At 32.1% G+C, this 18,546-nt stretch overlaps 1 long non-coding RNA gene across 4 annotated transcripts; it reads right to left on the reverse strand.

The window, feature by feature from the left end:
- Positions 1–2,170: 2,170 nt before the first annotated feature.
- Positions 2,171–8,077, reverse strand: LOC148781000 (uncharacterized). Of its 4 annotated transcripts, none has more exons than XR_016060521.1 (5): positions 7,889–8,077; positions 5,961–6,028; positions 4,177–4,284; positions 2,563–2,690; positions 2,171–2,463 (listed from the first exon to the last, which is right to left on the reverse strand). It is a non-coding gene; the product is annotated as an uncharacterized LOC148781000 (long non-coding RNA). The 4 variants fall into 4 exon arrangements; XR_016060520.1 differs by having other exon boundaries at positions 4,177–4,511; XR_016060522.1 differs by lacking the exon at positions 4,177–4,284.
- Between the last annotated feature and the right edge of the window lie 10,469 nt (positions 8,078–18,546).

Raw genomic sequence — 18,546 nt, forward strand, 5'->3', positions numbered from 1 at the left:
TTTTGTGATTGTGCATTCATCTTAAAGGGCAATCCTCTAGTTTGATTGCAGTTAATGGTGTTATGTACATATTTTTCTTTTGAGGGTAGGCACTCTTTCTACTGTTTTATAGGGACAAACTTTTCATTCTTCACTGCTTTCATCTGCTAGATTCTGAAGTTTTATTTTGTGATTGTGCTTACAATGAAAAATGTATGACTATTCAATCTTAGCCCACCATCTTGTAGTCAACAAGTGCATGGATGCCCATGCTAAGCACCTATATATGCAGACATAATTATTTGATATCGATGCAAACTCCATCTTCTTTCTTTCGCTACAGTAGTGTCACACTTTTCAGAAGGAAAATACATATTGTTGGTAAATCAGGGAAATTATGTATATAAATTGGACTGAGATTGCCATATGGCTAAGGGCTCTTAATGATGCAAAATGATAAATGATTGGAAATTAAGCTGATGCCCTATTGTTTTATCATGGACAACACAAAATGATAGCTGTTAATGTGAGGGAGAACATGAATGCCATCGGCTTTTTTACTTTGGAAGTTTCATGTGAATTACATTGTAATCAATTGTGATCATTGTCTCCCATCTTGTCAAACATCTGCAACATGCTATCCTCATCTAGTCATTCAATCTATCTCATTGAAGGTCTCTAAAGAAAAGTTATGCTTTGCGATCCAATATGTAGATGTTGTTCATCTAGTCATTCAATCTATCTCAGGAACACTTTTAGTGAATTCAGGACTAAGAATGCTATGAAATATTGTCTGTTATTCCTTTCTTTGTGACATAGGGCATTTTATTCATACAGGTGGATCATAGACCCTCCATTGGTGATTGTTGTTTCTACTAAACATACACTGTGACCTGATGCACCCCCTGAACTTGTATCGAGCGAGAGAGAAAGTGGGATCAGACCATGCTGAGAAACATCACGCAAAAGCTGGAAGGGTTTCCAGGTCAAGAAGAGTCCCACAATAAAAGAAACCATGATTCACAATAAGCAGAGTCACAACTTTTTTGGTATCTACAAAGCAAAAGAGATGATAAACTCATTGCAAGCTCCTAGACGTTTATATGGAAAGCCATTATCCTTAACCAGGGTACTGTTTCTCTTCATTTCTGGAGTGTATATTGATTGGAGTAATTAATAATTGGGCACTTGGGGGTGTACATGTTGTCAAGCCATGAACTAACCATTTGTCTCTGCACTCGATTGGGGATGGAGTATTAGGACAAGAAGCAAATTTGTATTCAATATATTTTGTTTTGTCATGGAGAAATTTCATATTGGTTCCGTCAAATTCAGTTTAGTTCATGAATTGTTCTGTAGTATCCTCATTGGTTATGAAGAAGGTTTTGTTACATCATTTTACTTTTATGATTCTTATATCGGTGTATATGATTAAATTATTTATGTTGAATGGTTCCATTGAAATTATGAACTTCTATATAGAGTGAAAGATAGGCTCATGATCTTAATGGTGATTTCTCGTATTGTTTTTATGTTGCTAGAATCTTATAGCATCCCCCTTATCGTTGCAGTCTAAACCACTATTTCCATTTGAAGTTCATATGTTTTTGTAGCTCAAATTATAATTGAGTATTTCAAAACTTTAAGTGTACAATCCAAGTAATGGTATACTATATGTACGGACAGAAAGAGAGAGATGGACGTGCAAATATGTGGTTTTAAATTATCCGATTCAATTATCCCTGGTCTCCTACACTCAAGTTATAACCAAGTCTTTCAATTCTTTAAGTATACAATCCAAGTAATGGTATACTATTTGTACGGAGAGAGAGAGAGAGAGAGAGAGAGAGAGAGAGATGGACGTGCAAATATGTGGTCTCCAATTATCCGATTCAATTATTCCTAGTCTCTTAGGCTCAAGTTATAACCGATTCAATTTATGAAAATATTCAAGCCACAAAACTACAAAACCACCCAAAATTCAATACCAAATCATTCACGATGTACTATAAACAAGTAAATTGTTCACCATTCAAACCACTTAAGCATATTTGATGCTTAAGAGAAAGAGATTCAAACCACTTAAGAATATCAGATGTTAGAGAAAGAGAGAGAGTTCCAAATTACATTAATGTACAAAATATACTAAACTGAACATTGTTGTTCCAAAAGATAGAGAACTATAACTGTATACAATTATAAGTATATAGATATCATTAAACATATAGACATTCCTTTTACACAAAAAAAAGAGGGCAAACATCAATATCATAAATAAAATTACACATATGAGAGTAATTTTTTGAACGTTTGAACGTTTGCTGAACAGATTTGTGTTTGTCTTTTTTTTTTTGATAAAGATGCATCTACTCCATCAGCAACACAAGCATCTAGCCTCTAAGATACGAACCTTTTAACCACATGCTTTCAATATTCATCTAGAATTTCATCACACCACTCTAGATAGCCGCATCCAGTCTCATTCTAGTGGTTAATACAATAAGATAAATGTGTATTAGATATATGCTTACAAATGAACACCAATATGCTTCTATATTATGTTAATGAATGAATATTACGTACCTTCCAGTTAGAGCATTTATAGAAATGCGTATTGTAGTTATCGTGTGTCTTTGATATAAAGATGCGCATCCAACCACATCTTGGTTTGCGTTTACAAATCCTTAAGGAATTGATTGTCGAGATTCATTCTATAAAGAATTCACAACGAATATATTACAAACTTCATCAGAACTATTCTTAATCCATTTATCTGAGATGGTTAACAATGGGTAATGCACCTGATAGAAATCATAAAATTCATCAAGGAGAAAGAAAACTAGTTTGCATTCTTCCAGCCAGGGAAAGAAAGTGACCTTTCCGAAACGCCAACCTCCATTCGAACTTATCCCACAAAAAACATATCCCATATGCCCACATTACTCCTATAAGTCCCAAAATATTAAAAACGAGGCTCCCACCCTCAAACCCCTAGTCGGAAGACCCTACTAATTAAGGCCAGGGACTAGGAGGGTCGGGGAAGATAGGATAAATATTAAATTACATACAGAATTCAAGATATAACTGCACACAATAGTGCAGACTTGAGAGGGTGGTAACATTAACGAATGGCTATTTTGTGGACTTAGGATCCAAGTTAGGATAGTGATCACTACTTGTAAATTCATATCAGAGTTTTTCAATTCCAATTGGATCATGTGTTGTTCTTAGTGTACCTATGATCATAATGAACCAATAAACCGGGCTTCTATTAAACAATAATCTAGCCTAAACCAGACTACAGACATCTTTACTTTAAATTTGGACTTTCAGATAACTATTGCCATTTAAGTTACTGGCATGGCCTTATTGCCTATCTGAGCAATACCTTTAAAGCTTAAAATCACTTATCAACAAAAGAAAAAGGAAACCGAGTTATATTACTGATTAACAAAAAATCTTATTTGATGGGACTTTAATTCAATTCTTTTGAATTTCATGAGAGAAGAACACGTTCACTTGGACCATCTATTTCTTTGTACCAAACGAATCGATCTGACATATGGAAAAGCGTAATGATAAAAATCAATGGCTTGATATTACCCTAAATATAGTCCAATCTATAAGAGACATTAGCCTCGACCCCATCCAAGAAAACTATCAACCAATAAGATCTAGGTGCCAAAAACCTCTAACATAACCAACTCAAAAGCTACGACTTATCTGGGAAACAAACACGTAGAAAATCAAACACCAATTATATCTCCACTGCATAACAAACCAAACTTCATTATAGAAAAATTACCATAACACTCAGAACCTAGCTGAACCAACACAAGTGCTATAGCAAAAAAAACTAGCATTTCTTCTAAAAAATAATATAAATCCTTTTAATAAAATTTTCCCATTCGTGAAATCATTTACTACTCTTCCTTTTCAATTTTTAGTAAAATCCAATCATTTACCAACAAATTAAACTTACCCAACTTCTTGAACCTCCTAATATCAGCAAATATATCAATGAACAAACAACTAAGAGCAAAAGATATTATTCTTTGTTTGGAAGTGAGCTTCGAAACAACTAGACAAGGAAAAGGTGGGAAAATTAAGGCTCTCTGGTCGGTTAGATCTCCATAGGAGCAATAGGGGTTTTGCATCCTTCTACAAATCTGAGTCAAATACAGGAAGAGAGAGTACCTCTAGAGATGGGGTGGGCTACAGAGCGGCACAGGGAAGAGCTGCGAGCTACGATCACCTCTGATTTTTCTAAGCGAGCTGTGATCTGAGAGAGCGCGAGCGGCTTATCTTGGCGAGCAGCAAGAGGCAGAGAGAGAGTGAGAGGCAGAGAGAGATCGAGCGTCTGGTTTTAGGAAGAAAGACCCAGAAAAAAGAGGCAGAGATAGAGAGCGAGAGGCAGAGAGAGATCGAGCGTCTGGTTTTAGGAAGAAAGACCTAGAAGCAAGACCCAGGAGAGAGAGAGAGAGAAAATCCTAGGAGAGAGAGAGTATTCATTTTGAAGAGAGAGAAAGGATCTGTCAGAAACGACGCTCGATGCGTCAGTACTTATATACCAGCTAGTCAACACTTTTTCAAGAAAGCACTTTTTTTGGATGAAAAAGGTGGACTTCTTTAAAAACGATTCAGACCATCAATTTTTCAAGTTTTGATCATACCCGTTGGGTGCACCTCAATGGGGTGCGCGAGTGGGCTAATCCCATATTTTCTCATATATATATATATATATATATATATATATATATATATATATATATATATATATATATATATATATATAGGGAAAAGATAGGATTAGCTCACTAAGTCATATGAACATATGAGCCCAACGGCCCAGATTGAATCTGGGCCAATCTGACGATCACCGATGTCCGATAGTGCTTGAATTTTTTTTTTTTACAAATCCAAAACACTTGAAATTTAGGTGTATCTTCTTCTCTTCAAGGCACACCTAATAAAAATAGAAAAACAATTATTCGTGAAAAATAAAATGACCAAAATACCCTCCAAATATTTCGGGGGTATTTTGGTCAAATTATTTCATGTAAAATATTGTTTTGATACTTTCTAAATATTCATCTATTTTTTATGAATACTAGCCTAAAATTTAAAGTGATTTGGATTTGAAAAAAAAAAACTAAAATTAAAATACTACCGAACATCCGTGATATGCCCATATTCAATTTGAGACGTTGGGCTCATATGTTCATATGAGCTAGTAGGCTAATCCCATCTTTTCCCATATATATATATATATATATATATATATATATATATATATATATATATATATATATATATATAGGAAAAGTCTTCCTATCGCCTATAGGCGAAAATGAATAGTGATTTCAACTACCCTCATCACCATCCAAGTTTCATAATGCGGTCACAATTGTCTGATAGTATTTGATTTTTTATTTTATTTTTCTAAATCAGAATGACCTGAAATTAGAAAACACTATGCGGTGCCTATAAGTGAAAATAAATAGTGATTTCGCTTATGCTCATCACCGTCCAAAGTTCATCGTACGGTCACAGTTGTTTGATATTATTTTAATTTTTATTTATTTTTTATAAATCAGAATCATATGAAATTTGGAGCATGTATTCATCAAAAATATAATAATCTAATAAAAATATAAAACAAATAATTTGTAAAATATAAGTTGATCAAAATACCCCTAAAACGTTTTAGGGATATTTTGGTCAATTTATATTTTACAAAATATTTTTTTCATATTTTTAATAGGTGTTTCTCTCTAAGATATACATATTCTCCAAATTTCGAATCATTCTAATTTTTAGAAAAAAATGAAAATTGAAACACTACCAGACAATCGTGATCATGCGATGAACTTTGAACGATGATAAGCATAGGTGAAATCACTCTTCATTTTCACCAATAGGCGTTGGGAAGACTTTTTCATCTATATATATATAGCGAGTAGGGCAACAAAAATAATTACCTCGCCACAGGTGGCACGTTTGGTTCAACAATGATACTGACCATGGTAATCACCAATATGATCATCCTCTATTGAAGATAAACAAAGAGTTAGAGCGAGAGTGGTTTGTGGAGAGAAGGTGGGTGGTGTAGAGAGAGAAAATATGTGGTTGTACCTCAGCATTAGTGATAGAATGTTAATGGGAGAGTTGTAGTATAAGGCATCGGGGATTGAAAACAGTGAGACAAGGACGAGTTGCAAGCATCGAACGTTTGAATGAAGGGGAAAAAAATAAGCAGGAAATAAATAGAGAATGACACTTTTCATTAAATAGGAAATAGCAAAAAGTAACAAGGAAATAAAAAATAGACTAAAGAAAGTAATCCCACTCAATGGCTCTAACGTTCTATGGAAAAAGAAATGCACCCAAATACAAAAAGTTTTTATTATTGAATGATGGTTATATTTTTTTTTAAATCCCTTTTTTTAACAACTAAATTAATGTTTTGGTTGTTTCTATGATATGGTTGTACTGAGAAATGTTGTCTTATGTAGGTCTGGTGGTTAATTGTTTCGGTCACTAAATTAGTTAGTATTGAATAATGAAGAGAATTCTACAACTTTTATAGAGAGAGCTCACAGAAGTAGAGTGAAAGTACGTGTGCTCTCTATTAAGCCAGAGTTAAGGAGTAGATTTGTGTAGTGAGTATAAAACAAGATTCTATACATAGAGATAAAGTAGGGTAGATGACTTAGAAATGAAATATTGTAAAATAAAACAATTACTCTCTATAAACAATGCATGTTAATTTATTTATTCAAAATTACTTTAAATGTTTATATTTCCTTTATTAATGGGAAATAATATTTAGTAAATCCCCATTGTGATAGATATGATGATGAAAATCGTGAGCTTTAAAATACTATTTTATATATGCTCCCTTAATAGAATTGTTAAATCATCTAAATCATGGAATTCTCTTTCTAAATCATGGTGGAAATTTACTAAATCCATTAAATAGAGTAATTTACTAAATCTGCTAAATAGAGTAATCTCCCATGCCCCTTTAATGGATTTCCCCATACAATATTTATAAGAGAGAGATATACGCCAAGGGGATATAGAGAGAGGGGGAAAGAGTGCGTCGAGACGGCCCTTTAATAGATTTCCCCTTGATACTATTTATAAGGGAGAGATATACGCCAAGGTAATGTAGAGAGAGGAAATGATACATCGAGAGGAAAACGTAGGAGAGAATAGGGAGAGATTGAGAGAAAATGAAAGAAAGAAAAGCAGTTAAGGGAGAGATAAACCCCAAGGGGACATAGAGAGAGGAAAAGATACACCGAGAGAAAAAGATGGAGAGAAAGTAAAAGAAAGAAAAGTAGTTATGATTTTATTTTCATGAATATCATAATTATATGTTCCTAACTACAACTATTTAGATACTTTTTTATTTTTATTAGAATTTTATTAATATTATTTTAATAATTCATGTATTACCATTTTCAAACGTGAATTTTCATATTATGAAAATTATTTTTCACATAGTCAAGTAAAGATATTTGTAAAGTCTGATTTTTAAGTAACAAATAAAGATATTTGTGCCCCGTTCAAAAAAACAAGATGATTTAATATAGTTAGGAAAGTTGAATATAAATATTTTGATACTGATTTATTTTTATTAAATTTTATTAATACTAATGTAGGAATTCATATATTACCGCTTAAAACGTGAATTTTCATATTATGAAAACTAATTTTTAGATAATCAAGTAAAGATATTTGTGACGCCCGATTTTCTAGTAGTCTAGTAAAGATATTTGTGAAGCTCAAGGAGAGAAAAATTGAAAAGGTTCACCGCTGAAAAAAAACATTCATGGATTTAGCGTAAAAAAGAAAGAATATTATAGAGATATTTTTATAAGGTGAATTCAAGTATACTTACCATTAGTCTCCTCCAATGTTCCAAGTTAAGTCAAAAGTCTCCCATAGTTCAAGTTAAAGTTAAAATTAGTAGCAATCTCTGAACATTTTAATTCTCTTCCAATTTTTCGATTTTGAAGGGAAAATATTACAATTAATTTTCATCCCAGTTCAAATGGATCTTGAACTCTACAGTTTTTTGGAGGATGATCTTGAATGCTAAAGTTTGAAAATTGTTAAAATGGTATTTGGAATAAAACATTTATACAGGGAATCTATGAAGGCCTATTCACATTCAAAACATGGGGCACATTCAAAGCATGGGGCCGAATCACACATAAATAACTTATATAATAGTAAGGGAATCTTCTACAACATAAAATGCCAAATGCATGTTTTTTTTTAATAGTTATTTCAAAATATATAAATTTTGTGAACATACTTTTAAAAACTCAAATTTGTTAAAACTACAGGTGATATTAAATATAGTTATATATTAAAATTTATAATTAAAAAGCCAATTTAACCTGAAGATGTCTTTAGTAGTTGTAATGTATTACTAATAAAGTAATAATATTAATTTAGTAATTCATGTATTATGACAATAATAAGATAGTTTCATTAATTATAATTATGAAAATATAGAATTATAAAAATTAGAATTAAATATTATTTATATATTCAAATAATAAAAATAACAATAGATAAATTTATTATAATTAATTTAAAGCTAAATTAGTAATTTAAATTATCAAAGCTGACTGGGTGAAGTGAAGATGTGCAACTGATATTTTATGGGATCGCAGCATACAGACAAAGTTGAAAGGCAAGTTCTATACGATAGATATAAGATCAGCTTTGCTCTATGGGATAGAATGTTGGGCAAACGAAAAACAGTAGACCAATAGAATGAGTGTAGAAGAGATGAGAATGTTGAGATGGATGACTGGCAAGACAAGAAGGGATAGAATTCGAAATGAATCAATTGGAAAAAATTTAAGTGTGGTACTATAGGCAGTAAGATGAGAGAGAGAAGACCTAGGTAAGCTGGTCATGTGTCACGCCGACCTAGTACAACACCTTCTAGGAGATGCAAGTTAATTCACGTGGAATGATTTGAAAGGGTAAGGGGTAAGCCCAAAATGATATAGTTGGAACTAATCCGAAATGATATGAGGACTTATGGTCTCATTGAGCGTATAACCTTTAATAGAGCATAATGGATGATCATGATTCATCTAGCCGACCCCAATTAATTGTAAAAGGTTATGATGATGATGATAATAATTTAAATTATTATTATTAATTGCTTTATAGTAATATTAGAATCAACATTAATAATGTAATAATAATATTATAATGAATATTAAAACAATTATGTAAATATAATTAGAGTCATAGATAAATACTATGAATATGTTTTACATGTAATGCACTATCCCATTGAAAAAGCATGTAATTATTTCTATTGAAAAATCATGTAATTATTTCCATTGCAAAATCATGTAATTATTTCTATTGAAAAATCATGTAATTATTTCTATTGGAAAATCATGTAATTATTTAGGTGATCACTTAAAGCATATCAATATATTATTTCATCACATATTTAAGAAATTATTTATATAAATGCTTGAAACATATCTACATACTCTTGATTACATATTTAAGTAATTATTTATGTGATTATTTATTTCATTTTTACATGCAATGAGCGTGATCCCACTAGTCTGTGCGTGTGTATATATATATATATATATATAAACTTTCTTCTACTGTTTTTATAGCATAACCTAATTTGAATTTAAATGATCCTTTTTGATAAATATCTTTTATTGGTACCTTCGGAATATTTCAATTTTGGATATGATCTTCAACATCATTAATAATAATCTGTAACTCAGAATCAAGAAGACTTTCAACTACTCTCAAGAAAAATTATTGAAAAACATGAAGAAAATAATTATAAATATTTACACATTGGGTTAATCCAAATAGTCATCAAACCTTTAACCCGACTAGGGTTAAACACTTATGTGCTTGTATGCCTAAGAGATACAAGACACAATAATTTCACATATTCACTCCTAGGTATGGTCGAATCCAGCCTATGTAGTGGACCAATATACTTTAATTGTTTTCCAAATTTTTCTGTTTCGTTAACAGATCCAAACATATTAGATATACTATCTATAAATCTAAAAACTCATGGATTCAATATAATGCATGGTTCTCAGAATTTAGCAATAGTATATAGAACTTATTACAAAGTAATGAATACTCTCTGTCCTAATATTATGCAAATGGATAAAAAAGATCGGACTATATTAATTCAAATAAATATAGAAAAATCACATGCGATTGTACCTAAAACAATTCATTGGTCAGATATTATTTTACCTCAGTCATGGGCATTACAACATGCCAACGAACCTCGAGAAGTACCTATCAATAATATTCCAAACCAAATAATTGAACATTCAGATGGAAATATTGAAATAAAATTCCAACAATCTAAAGTAAAGGATGATATAGACATTAATAGGAAAAGAAACAAAAAATCATTCATACCTGCTAGAAAATCCTGTCATACTACTCCTGATGTCATCATACTTCCCTCTTCTTCTCAACCAATACCATCTTCAGACTTCCAACTACAAGGAGTAAGAAGAACGGCTGATCATGTGGTTCTTCTCACATATACTCCTGAACCTAATATAGAGGAATTCCAAATACTTACATTACAAATACAAGATGATATAGAAGAAGAAATAAATATTAATAATATATATGATGATGAGTATATAGCAACATATTTAGCCGCTAAATTAGAAAGAAAAAAGAATAAAATTAATATTGATTATCTGAAAAAAGATTATCTTTCTGTAGAAAATCAATATATCAGGAAATGGTATCTCCAAACCTTTCAACCAAGATTAATCGAACTAATGCATAAAAAATACAACAAATTTCTCAAAAAAGAAAGAGAAACAAATGGATTTTTTATATGGTTAAAAGAAATATGTATCCAATATAAAATAAATATTCCTTCATTTGATAATCTTCAAACTTTAGAAGAAAAAACATATATTAGCACTGATGGTACTACTACTGCTAGTACACACCCTCCTGAAAAAAGTATAATACTCAAAGGAGTAACTCCATCAAGTAAAGGAGAACCACCACAGTCATTATATGATATCATTGCCACACCATATAAAGTTCTACCCAACGAATTAGGGAAAAAACAAGAACTTATTCCTCATATTGTGGAACAAAACAATTATACTAATTTATATATGCAGTCTCTAGGAAAACAGGCAGAACGAATAGAAAGACTCGTTTCAAAGGAAGTAACTCCTTCCCTTCCTAAGGCAGTCCTGTTTAAACCACCTCCAGAATTAAATAAAAATAAATTCCATATTGGTGAAAATAATAAAACCTTAATGGATCAGTTAATAGCCAAATTAGCTCAATTAGACATAAAAGGAATCCCTTCTCCCAAAATCAGTATCCCTTTACCAACTATTCCTAGTCCATTACGAGAATCTTTTGATAAAGGAAAATCCAAAATACCAGAGCATGAAACAATGATGCTCCAGGAAGAACTAGAACCAATCATAGAGGATAGTATTCAAAATTAGGAAAATGCTTTTATGGATACTACACCTATTGATATAAACCGAATAGCTTATGGAAAAAATTGGAAACCCATTACAGCTTTACCATATCATAAAAGGCCTACACCTGTTGACGTACAACTTGAAGAAGATGCTATACAACAAGTTGTGTCATATTCAGGAAGATCAATAGTCAATTCGACAATAGATGGTTTATCTGAACTAAAAATATTAGATGTCATGAGACACATGACAATGTTTGCTTCTGCAAACAAAATGACAGGCAACCCATACCAAGAGGTTGCTAAAGCAATAGTTAATGGATTCACTGGCTGGTTAAGAGGATGGTGGGATTTCTATGTTGATGATGAAACCAAAAATAGAATCCTGACTAATACTAGACAATGGACCGCCAGGAATGAACAAAATCAAGAAATAATTTATACTGAAAGTGATGCAGTGAACACCTTAATATATACCATTACACTTCATTTTGTAGGAAGTACAGCATTATTAGCAGCAAGATCAAAAGATCTGCTCTCTAATCTTCGTTGTCCTACATTATCTCATTACAAATGGTATAAGGATGTCTTTTTCTCAAGATTATTAATAAGATAAGATTGTCAACTAGACCACTGGAAAGAAAAATTTATTGATGGTCTACCTTATTTATTTGCAGAAAAAGTCAAAGATAGACTTAGAAAGAAACATAATGGAATTATAGTACATTCAGCCTATAAACTTGGAGAACTCTCAGCAGAAATATGTGCTGAAGGATTAGCTTTATGTACTGATCTTAAACTCAAAAGACAGTTAGATAAACAACAAAGAAAAGAACTTGGTAATTTCTATGAACAATTTGGATATTATTTAGATAGGAAAAATATGCCTGAAAAATTATATAAGAAAAAAAGAAAAAATATAAAAAAGACAAATATAAATCCAAATCAAATAAAGTACATAAACAATATAAAAAATCTAAGAAAAAGTTTATAAACAAATTCTCTCCAAATACAAAGCATAAAATGAAGCTTCCAGTATGTTATAAATGTGGAAAGGTTGGTCATTACAAACACCAATGCAAATTAAAAAAGAAAATAGAATCATTACATTTAGATGATTCAATTAAATCAAAACTATATAACATAATTAATTATGATTCCATATCTTAAGATTCCACTGAATCACATATAGAACATATTCAAGAGGATGACCTTTTATGGACAGAATCATCTGATTCCTCAGACTCCTCAACAGACACAGAATCATCAAATCAAATGAAAGATACTACTTGTAGTTGTCCTATACCTACACATAATCTTCATATGCTTACTCAAGAAGATAATTTAATATTAGATATTATTGAAAAAATTACAGACACAGAGGAAAAAAGATCTGTAATCACTAAATTTATTACATTAACCAAAACAAAAGCAAAAACACCTCGAATCAATAAAACACCTGATGAATACAATTTTGCTTCTATCATGAAAAGAGTAAGTGAACAGCATACTTCTCAACAAAACGAACCTTCAATTTCAGATTTAAAACAAGAAATCAAAGAGGTCAAAAATGAAGTATATCAATTAAAAAATAGGATCAAAACTCTAGAATTACAACAAATATCTCAACCCGAGACTGATACAGAAGAAATAGAATTTGATCAGCTCATGCGATATGAGCCAGATCCACCAGCAGATATATCAGAAACTTCAGAAGCCAAACCTCATGTGGTAACAATTCCTTCTGTTAATTTAATAGATAAAATTATGATTCAAAAATGGTTTGTTCAAGTCAAGATAATTGTAGCAAAGGATTATAGTTTCGAAACCTCAGCCTTAATAGATTCAGGGGCTGACCTTAATTGCATCAACGAAGGTCTAGTACCTTCCAAATATTTTGATAAGACAACTCAAATATTAAATACAGCAGATGGTAGTAGACTCTTTATCAATTATAAATTATCTAATGCTTCTGTCTGTAACAATCATCAATGTATTAATACACCATTTATTATGGTCAAAGGACTAAGCCAAGCAGTTATACTTGGAGTCCCATTTCTTACACTTCTATATCCTTTATCAATAGATCAAACAGAAATATCTTCGAATTATCAAAATGTACCAATACATTTTGAATTCATTCATAAACCAAAACTAAAAGAAATTAATAATGTAAAAATTCAGTTACAAAATAAAAAAAAAATTCTATGTACTTTAAAACAAGAAATTAAATATAAGTATATAGAAGAACAAATACAAGAACCTTTGATTCAACAAAAGATTCAATCAATTCAACATCAAATAGAAACATCTATATGTAGTGAACATCCCAATGCTTTTTGGGAAAGGAAAAAACATAGTATTAGTCTACCATATGAACAAGGATTTGATGAAAAACAAATACCTACAAAAGCTAGACCAATACAAATGAATACTACCTTATTAGACATGTGTAGAAAAGAAATAGGTGAACTCCAATTAAAAAAGTTAATACGACCAAGCTCTTCACCTTGGAGTTGTGCAGCTTTTTATGTAAATAAAAATGCTGAAAAAGAAAGAGGCGTCCCTCGATTAGTCATAAACTATAAACCTCTTAATAAAGTTTTAAGATGGATTCGTTATCCTATCCCAAATAAGAAAGATTTATTAGATAGAGTAGCCAATGCTTGTATCTTTTCCAAATTCGATATGAAATCTGGATATTGGCAGATACAAATCCAAGAACAAGATAAATATAAAATAACATTTAATGTACCATTTGGACAATATGAATGGAATGTAATGTCATTTGGTTTGAAAAATGCTCCATCAGAATTTCAGAAAATAATGAATGATGTCTTCAATGCTTATTATCAATTCATGATAGTTTATATTGATGATGTCTTGACCTTCTCTGAATCAATAGAACAACATATCAAACATATTAATACTTTTATAACTGCAGTCCAGAATGCTGGATTAGTTGTATCAGCAAAAAAGATAACTTTGTTTAAAACCAATATTAGGTTTTTAGGACATATGATTCACCATGGCACAATCATTCCCATAGATAGATCTATCCAATTTGCTGATAAATTCCCTGATCAGATACTTGACAAGAAAGAACTTCAGAGGTTCTTAGAATGTTTAAATTATGTAAGTGATTTTTATCCTAATCTTGTCATAGATGCTAAACCTTTACATGATAGATTGAAAAAGAATCCTCCACCTTGGACAAATATTTATACTAAAGCAGTTCTACTAATTAAACAAAAGGTCAAAACACTTGTTTGCCTTTCTCTTGCTCATCCTACTGCTTTCAAGATAATAGAATGTGATGCCTCAGAAATAGGTTTGGGTGGTATTCTCAAACAACGCATCGATAATCAGGAACAACTACTCAGGTATACTTCTAAAGCCTGGAATCCAACTCAACAAAACTATTCTATGGTCAAAAAGGAATTATTAGCCATTGTTCACTGTGTTACAAAATTCCAGAGTGATATTCTAAATCAACAATTTCTCATACGAACTGATTGTAAAGCCACCAAAGATATTATGCAAAAAGATGTTCAAAATCTCGTTTCCAAACAAATATTTGCCCGCTGGCAGGCTATCCTGTCCGCTTTTGATTTCACTATTGAACACCTTCCCGGGTCTTCCAATTCTCTTCCTGATTTCCTTACCCGTGAATTTTTGCAGGGGGCAACACTGACGCCAACGACAAAGAATCACCACTTTCACTTGCACTACAGCTCTTTGAAGCTAATAAAAATAATACTATATCATCTTCACCTAATTCTGTGGGTTCTCGTAGCAATTCTCGCAACGACAAACGCCCAATGAATATAATACCCTTCGAAGGTGAATTCCCGCCTTTGGCAACTCTTTCACCTTTCAATTCTCCTATTCACCAAATTACTTACCCTGATGCTAATACTTCTACTCCTGCTTATTCTCAAGCACAATCCAAATCCAATCAAAGGCCTAATTTGCCTAAGTCTTCATACGTTGAACGAGCCTACCTTATGGACATCACCATTGATGACCATCACATAAAGATAGACCCCATCAAACTTGCTCCATTATATTTGATAAATCATTTAAACCCAACCAATGGAGTCAAAACTAGAGAATATTATGAAGCAATTCTTATGGAAACAGGATCCATATCTGTTGTCCATTACTACCAACAGAATACTCGAACCATAGCTTACTCCAAAGTCCAAATTAAGAAACTACTCTCTTATGATGAGTGGGGATGCAATCCTGCTCAAGGAAAGAAATTGCACAACCACGATTTTTCATACAAATATTACAAATATGCCAAATACATAGCAGCTTGGCATAAAATATTTTATAACCAAAATCCAAATAATACTCATTGCTGGTATATCCAGTTTTGATTACCTGTTTTCGAACGCTTCCCCAATTGGTTTAAAAACTGGTTTTTAGTTTGGGGATCAACCACTTCAATTTTACCACCTGCTTTCCAAAAAGTGCAGGAACAATTTGTGAAATTCAATAATAGCAATAATGATATTGATAATCATCTTTACTTTGTGGCTCTATACCAACTCCCATAGATCATGAAATGGGAATATACTATCTCTATCAATAATACAGCCAACCATACCTATATTCCTAGACTGGGCAAAACCATCTCAGTCAAGTGGTGGGATATCTTTAATATGGATCCCACAACCATTGTTCTCAAGAGAATACCTCCACAAAAACCTATATATCACCCAAGTCCAAGTGACCATAATACAACCAATACTTCCTTTGATTTTCCTACATATCTCCGAAATATGCTCCAATCTAACCCCAATACATCCAAAAAGATGCTAGAACAACAAATGAAAGAGATTTTGCAGAAGCAGGAAGGAAACCAGTTTCATCAGACGAAACCGTACAATGCTCACCTTTGCACACCAACCAATATTTGCAACTCGACGAAGCAGATCCAGAAGAAGAAACAGATCTAGAAGAAGAAGATCTAGATGAGTTTAGCCAAAGACCCTAACAAATACGACATAGTACCTCACCAACGAAAGACACCGACATACTGTATAAAGATGCCCTATCACCATCACCACCGACAGAAGAAGACAAGAAGCCACTGTTTACAGATGCCTTTACTGTGGTCACTTCCATAAGAAGACAAAAAGCCACTGTTCACAGATACTTTTTACTGTGGCCACTTTCATAAGAAACAAACAAGTCACTGTACATGATGCTCTTTTAAGCATCATCTTTTCTCTTTTTTGTCTTTTTCCCCTTTTTGCTTTATGTCTCCTCCGGTTCTACTTTATGTCCTCTCTCCCTTTCGATCTCATCCCTCCTTTGCTTCATCCCGAAGCAATCTCCTCTATATAAGGAGGCTTCCTCTCATTCCTCAAGGAGGTCGCAAGTCTCTTAGCAACCCATTCTGCAGGGCGAAAGTCTTGCCAAGCTTCTTCAGCTCCACTCTTCTGCTCTCTCCCTCTCTCTGCTCTTTCTCTTTCTCTCTGCTCTTTCTCTTTTTCTCTGCTCTCCCTTTCTTCTCTCTCTTCTGCCCGAAGATACTTCATCAAGCTATCCTGACCTCACAGCTTCATACCTCACTTGGCTTATCAGGTTCTATCTCTCCTCCCTCCTTATCTTTATAACAACATGTGTGATTGCAATCTGAATTCTCTACCTTCCTATTGCCCTCAACACTGGAAACTATTTTCCAGTTATTGCATATGTAAACAATAAGTGTATTCTGTATTTACCTTTTCTATTAGTTTGTATATCAGTTTGTAATAGTTTGTAATAGTTTTTATATCAGTTTGTATACAGTTTGTATCAGACACTTGTATTCTTACATGTTATAAAACATGAAATATTATGCAATTTAAAATATTATTTAGTCTTAAAATAGGAGATTTCAACCACACACAGTGGTTAGTCATCAATATATCACTTGTACCTTTTATCTGCATAGTTCTCTTCTGTCTAAATTTTTACAAAATTCTACAAGAAATAATCAAATATAACAGTTTAATATTCACATATTTACTTTGAACAAATACCTGATTTTTACTGGAGATCTCGGCGCGTATATATATATATATATATATAGCACATATATATGGGCAGAGATTTCATGCAATAGTTGTATCATAGTATCATGCAACGATACTTTTAGAAAACCATGTTTTTGGTATTTATATGACCCAAAATTTTCCACATACATTTCTTCATCTCAATAATCAAATCCAAAAAAAGAAAAAAATTCAATTTGAACACTAGATATGGTCAAAATGGGTCCCCTCCAAAAACGAATCTAGATCATTCATTTGGTGAATTTCAAGATCTTAGCCTTTATAAACTCAAAATCATTTTTTTCTTTTTTAATATTGTTCATCTAATGATAATAATGCATCCTAAAAAATTGGAAATAAAAAAATCTTTCTAAGACCTAGATTTAAGCATCTCACCAAAATGAACGGCCTATGTTAATGGGGCTAAAAACATACTTTCTAAGATGTGTTTTCAAAGTTTTCTTTGTAGTGATTGTTCATTAGAATGACATGAGTGTATATTTCAAATTTTGGATCAAACAAATGGCCATACCATGGTTTTTGAAAGTTGTTGCATCATATTACGTTACAACTATTGCATGAAATCATTTTCCTCTATATATATATATATATATATATATATATATATATATATAAAGTGAATAGGGCAACAAAAATAATTACCTCGCCATGGGTGGCATGTTTAGTTGACACTTACATGGTAATCACCAATATGATACAAATAGTTAGAGCCGGAAAGGTTTGTGGAGTGAGGGAGGGGTGGTGCAGAGAGAAAGTAGGTAATTAGATTTGAGCATTAATGAGGGCTATGTTATTAGGAGAGTTGTAGAATAAGGCATCAAGAATTGAAAACAAGGAGACGATGACCGCAGCAAGCGTCCAAGATTTGAATGAAGGGGCAAAAAATAAGAAGGATATAACAATATAGAGAATCGCCCATTTTATTAAAATAGCAAATAGCAAAAGTAACAAGGAAACAAAAAATAAGTTAATCACGCTATATGGAAA

This window comes from Amborella trichopoda, chromosome 8 (assembly GCF_054954075.1).
Source record: "Amborella trichopoda isolate Santa Cruz 75 chromosome 8, AtrichopodaSantaCruz75HAP2 v2.0, whole genome shotgun sequence".
In the NCBI taxonomy this organism is placed as follows: Eukaryota; Viridiplantae; Streptophyta; class Magnoliopsida; order Amborellales; family Amborellaceae; genus Amborella; species Amborella trichopoda.